We start from the raw sequence: 7,302 nt of genomic DNA, 5'->3' as shown, positions 1-7,302 counted from the left end.
CTCAGGAGGCTGAAGCAGAGGATCTCAAGTTCAAGGCCAACCTCAGCAACTTCATGAGGCCCTTAGTAACTTAGCAAGACTCTGTCTCAAAATTAAAAATAGAAAGGGCTGTGGATGTTGCTCAATGGTTAAGCACCCCTGGGTTCAATTCCTTGTACAAAAAAAAATTGGGCATTCTTGAAATTCACCTAAGTGGAATCACAAAGTATGTACATATTTCTACTATAATGTATTGTTTTAAGATATTGTACATAAAATAATTAAAATAAAATTCATAATAGTTAATACTTCTTAATACAGATTTCCTCATACATTGCTTTCATTATTTGTTAGCATCAAGGTACAAATCTTGAATGCATTATTACAAGACTTACATTATTATTTTATTTCATATACATGTTATAAATATATCAATAACACATTTTAGTCTATTACTCTCACTTTTTTCCATAATGAACATTTCCATTTAAAGTATTTTCTGATAAAGCAGATTGAAAACTGACATTCATTGTACACATTTTCTCCTGAATTGGAAGACCAAAATTGAAATGTTTTCCTTGGTGAAACAACCAAACAACTTTCACTTCAGGTCAAACTAGATGTATAGTAATAGAAACACACACACACACACACACAAAAGTTTGTATGAGAACCTTCCAGGTGCTTTTTCTCACAACATTGCTGAGGGTCTTCTCATTAAGTTGCAGAGGCTGGTCTCAAACTTGTAATCCTCCTGCCTCAGCCTCCCAAGTCATGGATAAAAAGTGACCTTTATCTTAAAAGCCTCATTTAACTCTCCCAGCCAGATCTCAGCCTTGTTTTCTCAATTCATATCTAGGGCAGGTTCTTCATTGTAAATTTGTATAAATGTTTAAATATACTATAAATTTAACTTTCAAGTAAACAACTGTCAAGTTGGAGAACATCTCAGGCTCCATGAGAAACATCTCTTGTAGACAACACCTGCTGAAAAGATCAATGGAAAGAGAGTTATAAATGCTATCATTTTGATAAAGTCCAATTTGTAGATTGCTCATCAAAACATTTGGAGTAGATTTGCTGGGATGATTTACCTCAATAATGATAAGCATAACAATAGGAATAGCAATGATAATAATCTTATCTTGTCCTTAGGTAACTCAGAACCATCAAGACAGGAACTCACTTTACTAAGTGTCTACCTTTTCCAGCGCAAGAAACTTTGTTAAATTTGTCTCTAAGCTGCAGAAGTGGCACCTTCAAATCTGGAGCAATCACTTTTTCCTGCATGGTAGGTAAATACAGGTATGAGGCAGCCTGGGAAGGGCAGGCCTTAGGAGCAGACCCAGCCACACAGGTGGAATCAACACTGGTGAGACAGGCCCAGAGAGGGCTGAGGACATCTGTTCCAAGGACAGAACATGAAATCAAACAGTTCTGGGAAAGTCTAAAATCATACCAATATGAAAAGTAACCCAAATTAAGAACTTTTTAAAAGTGGAGCTGCATCATATAATAATGGCATCCTATTAACCAATATGAATGGCATTTACAAATATATTTATCTTATTTCTCCCCAACCTTTTTCTCCTTTTATTTTTTCATTTTTATTTATTTTATTTTTTGGTATTGGGGATTGAGCCTAATGGCACTTTACTAGTAAGCCACATCTCCAGTCCTTTTTATTTTTCATTTTTGAGACAGGGTCTCACAAAGGTGTTGAGTCTCACTAAGTTGCTGAGGCTGGCCTCAAATTTGTCATCTTCCTGCCTCAGCCTCTCAAGTCTCTGGGATTACAGGGGACCTTTATTTTAAAGGACAAACTTAACTCTCTCAGCAGTGTTATGTCAGTCCATATATGGGGCAGTTTAACTCAGCCAGCACCCCACCCCAGGCCCAGGCCTGCAGGGTGGTGGGAACCATGCCAAGCAATAAGGCTATTGCATGTCTTTACCATCTCCTTCCTCTAGGGGGAATCTCCCTCTTGTAAGGAACCTTATATCCCAACTCCATATCTTCCTGAAACTCACAATCAAGCTAAATCCATGCCACCTGACATGGATTCATTGGGAATCAACACGAGATCAAGTGGAAGGCTTGAAAACCTGAGTATAGAGAAATATGTAATGGTCAAATGTTATATTTACCTGTCTTATTTATTTTTCTACTGATATATAAGCTCTATGATGTCTTTTTTTTCCTTTTTTCCTTTTTTTTTTTCATCTGTTACTTACTATTCCAGGAACAGCATTTAACAGATATCCAATAAATATGTGTTGCATGAAGATAAAATAAAAGGTTATGGGCAAAGGCTAGACCTCATTTGAAGAGGATGCTAGGTAAGCAGCTGTCCCACTCCTAGGTCTATACCCAAAGGACTTAAAATCAGCATACAATAGTAACGCAGCCACATCAATGTTCATAGCAGCTCAACTCACAATAGCTAAACTGTGGAACCAACCTAGATGCCCTTCAGTAGATGAATGGAAAAAGAAACTGTGGAATATGTACACAATGGAATATTACTCAGCATTAAATGAGAATAAAATTATGGTATTAGCAGATAAATGAATGGAGTTGGAGAATATCATGCTAAGCGAAATAAGCCAATTCCAAAAAACCAAAGGTCAAATGTTCCCTCTAATAAGTGGAAGCTGATCCATAATGGGGGTGGGGGGCATGGGAAAAATGGAGGAACTTTGATGAAGCAAAGGGGAAGGAGGGGAGGGGAGGGGGCATGGGAGCAGGAAAGATGGTGGAATGAGATGGACATCATTACGCTAGGTACATATATAACTGCACATATGGTGCAACGCTACATCATGTACAACTATAGAAATGAAAAGTTGTCCTGCAATTGTGTACAATAAATCAAAATGCATTCTACTGTCATATATACCTAATTAGAATAAATAAATATTTGAAAAAAAAACAAATGATACTAGGTCATAAAGGTAGATGGCATTGGGGGATACAAAACACAGTAACATGGCAACCACTGCCTTCACAGGTCCTCTGAAGGACAATTGGGAAATATAAGTTAAATCAGGGAATATTTCCAAGGCTGAATCAGGGAGAGAAAAACAACACAGAAAAATTTCTTAAGACCACAGAAAGAAGGAAACTCAAGATGAATGTGTCTCATCAGGATCATAAAGATATTTTACTTGGTTCCCCCAGGATTTTACAAAATAGATAGAAAAATAGATTTTAAAAAATAGAGGTTCGGGCTGGGGATGTGGCTCAAGCGGTAGCGCGCTCGCCTGGCATGCGTGTGGCCCGGGTTCGATCCTCAGCACCACATACAAAACAAAGATGTTGTGTCCGCCGATAACTAAAAAAAAATAAATAAATATTAAAAAAATTCTCTCTCTCTCTCCTCTCTCTTTAAAAAATAAAATAGAGGTTCATCTCTACTGTAACATATGTCAGAATTGTCTTCTTTTTAAGGCTGAATGCTATTCCACTGTATGTATATGCCACATTTTGCTTATCTGTTCATTCATTGAGGAATGCATGTGTTGCTACCATATGTTACTTATGGTGAATAATGCAGCTGTGGAGATCCTGATTTCAATTCTTTTGAATACATACAGAGAAGTATAATTACTAGATCATATGGCAATTCCATTTTTAATACTTTTAGAAGCAGCCACACTGTTTTCTCAGAGGATACACCATTTTACATTTTCAATAATGGTACATGAAGATTCCAATTTCTCCACATCCTTGCTAACACTCATTATTGTCCATTTTGTTTTATGTTTGGTTTTTGGTAATGCACATCCAAAGAATGTGGGGTGGTGCTATCTCATGATATTTTTAAGTTTCATTTCCATAATGATTAGTGATCTTGAGCATGTTTTCATAGGTTTATTGACCTTTTATATATCTTCTTTGAAGAAAAAGTCTATAAAAGTCTGTTCCCTTTTTTAAGCAGGATATTTTTTGGATATTAATCTTTTATCAAATATGTGATTTGCAAATATTTTCTTTCTTTGGGTAGGTTTTCTTTTTACTCTATTGATAGAGGTTTTGATGCACCAAAGTTATTAATTTTAACAAACTTTAATTCGTCTGGTTTTTCTTTTGTTGCCTGTGTCATATCCAAGAAATCACTGCCAAATACAACACTGTAAAGATTTATCTCTCTGTTTTACATTAGGAGTTACAGTTTTAGGTTTTGCATTTTGGTCTTAAATCCACTTTAAGTTAATTTTTGCATTTGGTATAGGATAAGGGTCCAACTTCATCTGCATGTGGCTATTCCGTTTTTTTTGGGGGGGTCATTTGTTAAACACTGTTTTTTATTTGTTGAATGGTCTTGGCACCCTTGTTTAAAATCACCTGACTATATACAAAAGGGTTTATGTCTGAGCCTCAATTATTTCCTATTTACCCATATGTCTGTCTTTATGCCAGAACCACACTCTTTGGATTACTATAGCTTTTATAGTAAGTTTTAAAGTCAGAATATGTAGTCCTCTGCCTCTGTTCTTTTTCAGATTTCTTTTGGTTATTTAAAGATTTCATGAGGATGACTTTTTCAACATCAGATTTTTTACAAGGATTGCATTAAATCTGTAGAATATTTGGGGTAGTAGTGACATTGCCACAATATTAATACATCCAATCTATGACCATTTATTTATGTGTATCTTTACATTTATTTATGTATCCTTTAATTTATTTCAGCAATATTCATCCATTTTCACAGTAAAAGTCTTTCACATCATTAATTAATTCTTAGGTAATTAATTCTATTTGATGTTATTGCAAATGGAATTGTTGACTTAATTTCCACTTCTAATGGGTCATTGTTAGTATGTAGAAATACAAATGTCTTTTGTGTATTGACTTTGTATCCTGCTACTCTGATGAATTAATTTATTAGTTCTAACAAAAATTTTGTGGAATCTTTATAGAGTTTTCTACACATATGATTATATCATTTGCAAACAGAAATAATTTTACTTCTTCCTTTCCAATTTGGATGCCTTATAACTGTTTCTTGCCTAATTGCTCTGGCTCCAACTTCCAATACTACATTGAATAAAAGTGGTGAAAGCAAGCATTCTTGTCTTGCTCCCAGTTTTAAAAGAAAAGCTTCCAATTTCTTTAAATGGAGTATGATATTCACTGTGAATTTCTAAGATATGACTTATGTTGAGATAGTTTTCTTCTACTCTCATTTGAGTGTTTTATAATGAAAAGTATGAAATTGTTTCAAATGCTTTTTTCTGCACCAATTAAAATGAGTATGTGGGCTTTATTCTTCATGTTGTTAATGTGGTAAGTTACACTGATACATTTTTATAGGTTGAACCATTCTCAAACAGGAATTAATCCCACTTGGTCATAGCATATAATCCTTTTTAAATGATGCTGAAATCATTTTTCTCATATTTTCTCGAGAATTTGTGCATCAATATTTATAAGGAATATTGGGATATTGTTTTCTTTTTACAATGTATTTTTCTGGCGTTGGTCCGATAGTTATGTAGGCCTTATAGAATTAGTTAGGAAATATTCCTTCCACATCAATATTTTGAAAGTTTCAGGAGGATTGGTATTGATTTTGCTTTGAATGTTTGATAGAATTCACTAGAGAAGACTTCAGATCCAAGGTTTTACTCTGTCAGGAGTTTTAAATTACTGATTCAATCTCTTATTAGTTAGCTATAGGGTCTATTTGAAATTTTTATTCTCTTTGTTTTTTTTATAGGGTGCATCTTTCTAGGAATGTATCCATTTTATCTAAGTTATCCAATCTGTTGTCATAAAATTGCTAATAGTATTCTCTTGCAACCCTTTTTATCTCTATGGATTTGGCATTGCTATCTTTATTTTTGTTTCTGATTTTAGTAATTTGAAGCTTGTTGTGGTTTATATAGGAGATCACACGTGAGACAAACCAAATGTTCAGAGGAGAAATTATTAAAATATGAAAGATGTGGCCTCATCAGTGGATTGAGCCACGGATGGGTTGTCTGGGTGACTATAGGCAGGTAGGGTGTGGCTGGAGGGAGTAGGTCGGGGGGGCATGACTTTGGGGTTTCTGTTTTGTCCCTGGTGAATAGTACCCTTTGCTTGCCACATCCTGAGCCACATTTCCTCCCATTCTTCTATCATGATGTTCTGCCTCTTCTTGGGCCCAGAGCAATGGAGTTGACCAACCATGGATTGAACCTCACAAATTATGAACTGAAATAAACTTTTCCTCCTCTACATTGTTGTTGTTGGTTTTTTTGGTCACAGTAAAGAAGATGCTGACTAAAACCAAGTCCACCTCTTTTTTCCTTAGTCCATCTAGCTTTTGTGGGTCACTTTCATTGACCTTCTAAAAGAAGCACTTTTTTTTGGTTTTGTTGATGTCTCTAATTTGTTCATCTCCACTCTAATCTCTTATTGCCTTCAATCTTTTATCTTTGGGCTTTTTGTTCTTCCAGTTCCTTAAATTGTAACGGTTGGGTATTTCTTGTGCATTCAGGGAACACGTATAGCTGTATATTTCCTCATTAACACCACTTTCACCATATCCCATCCATTCTGGTATGTTTTATTTTTATTTTTATTTATATCTAAGTATGTTATTGTTATCTTTATGATATCTTCTTTGATGCATTGGTTATTTAAGAGTGTGTCAACTTCCACTAATTTGTGAATCTTTTAGTTTTCTTTCTGTCTTTGGTTTATAACTTCATCCTGTTGTGGCTGCAGAAGATGCTTTGTCTAACTTCTAACAGTGAGACTGACTCTGTGGCCTAACAGATGATCTAGCTGGGAGAATCTCCCAAATGCACTGGAGAAGAGCTTCTATTTTGCTATTAGTTAGAATGTTCTTTATGTGTCTTGGATCTACTTGATTTATTACACTACTCATGTCCCCTATTTCCTTGCTGATCTTCTGTCTGCTTGTTTTATTATTGACAGCTTATTAAACCAAGGTATATTAAACCAAGGAGTGGGATAGCTGGATCAAATGGTGGATCCATTCCAGGTTTTCTGAGGAATCTCCATATTGCTTTCCAAAATGATTGTGCCAATTCTCAGTCCCACCATCAAGATATGAGTGTATTTTCCCACACAACCTCACTAATATTTATTATTTTCTATATTCTTTTTTTTTAATTGTTTATTTATTTATTTATTTTATTGTTGGTTGTTCAAAACATTACATAGTTCTTGATATATCATCTTTCACACTTTGCTTCAAGTGGGTTATGAACTCCCATTTTTAGCCCATATACAGATTGCAGAATCACATCAATTACACATCCATTGATTTGCATATTGCCATACTAGTGACTGTCGTGTTCTGCT

This window comes from Marmota marmota, unplaced genomic scaffold, assembly GCF_001458135.2.
Source record: "Marmota marmota marmota unplaced genomic scaffold, marMar, whole genome shotgun sequence".
Lineage (NCBI taxonomy): Eukaryota > Metazoa > Chordata > Mammalia > Rodentia > Sciuridae > Marmota > Marmota marmota.
This window is presented reverse-complemented; position numbering follows the sequence as displayed.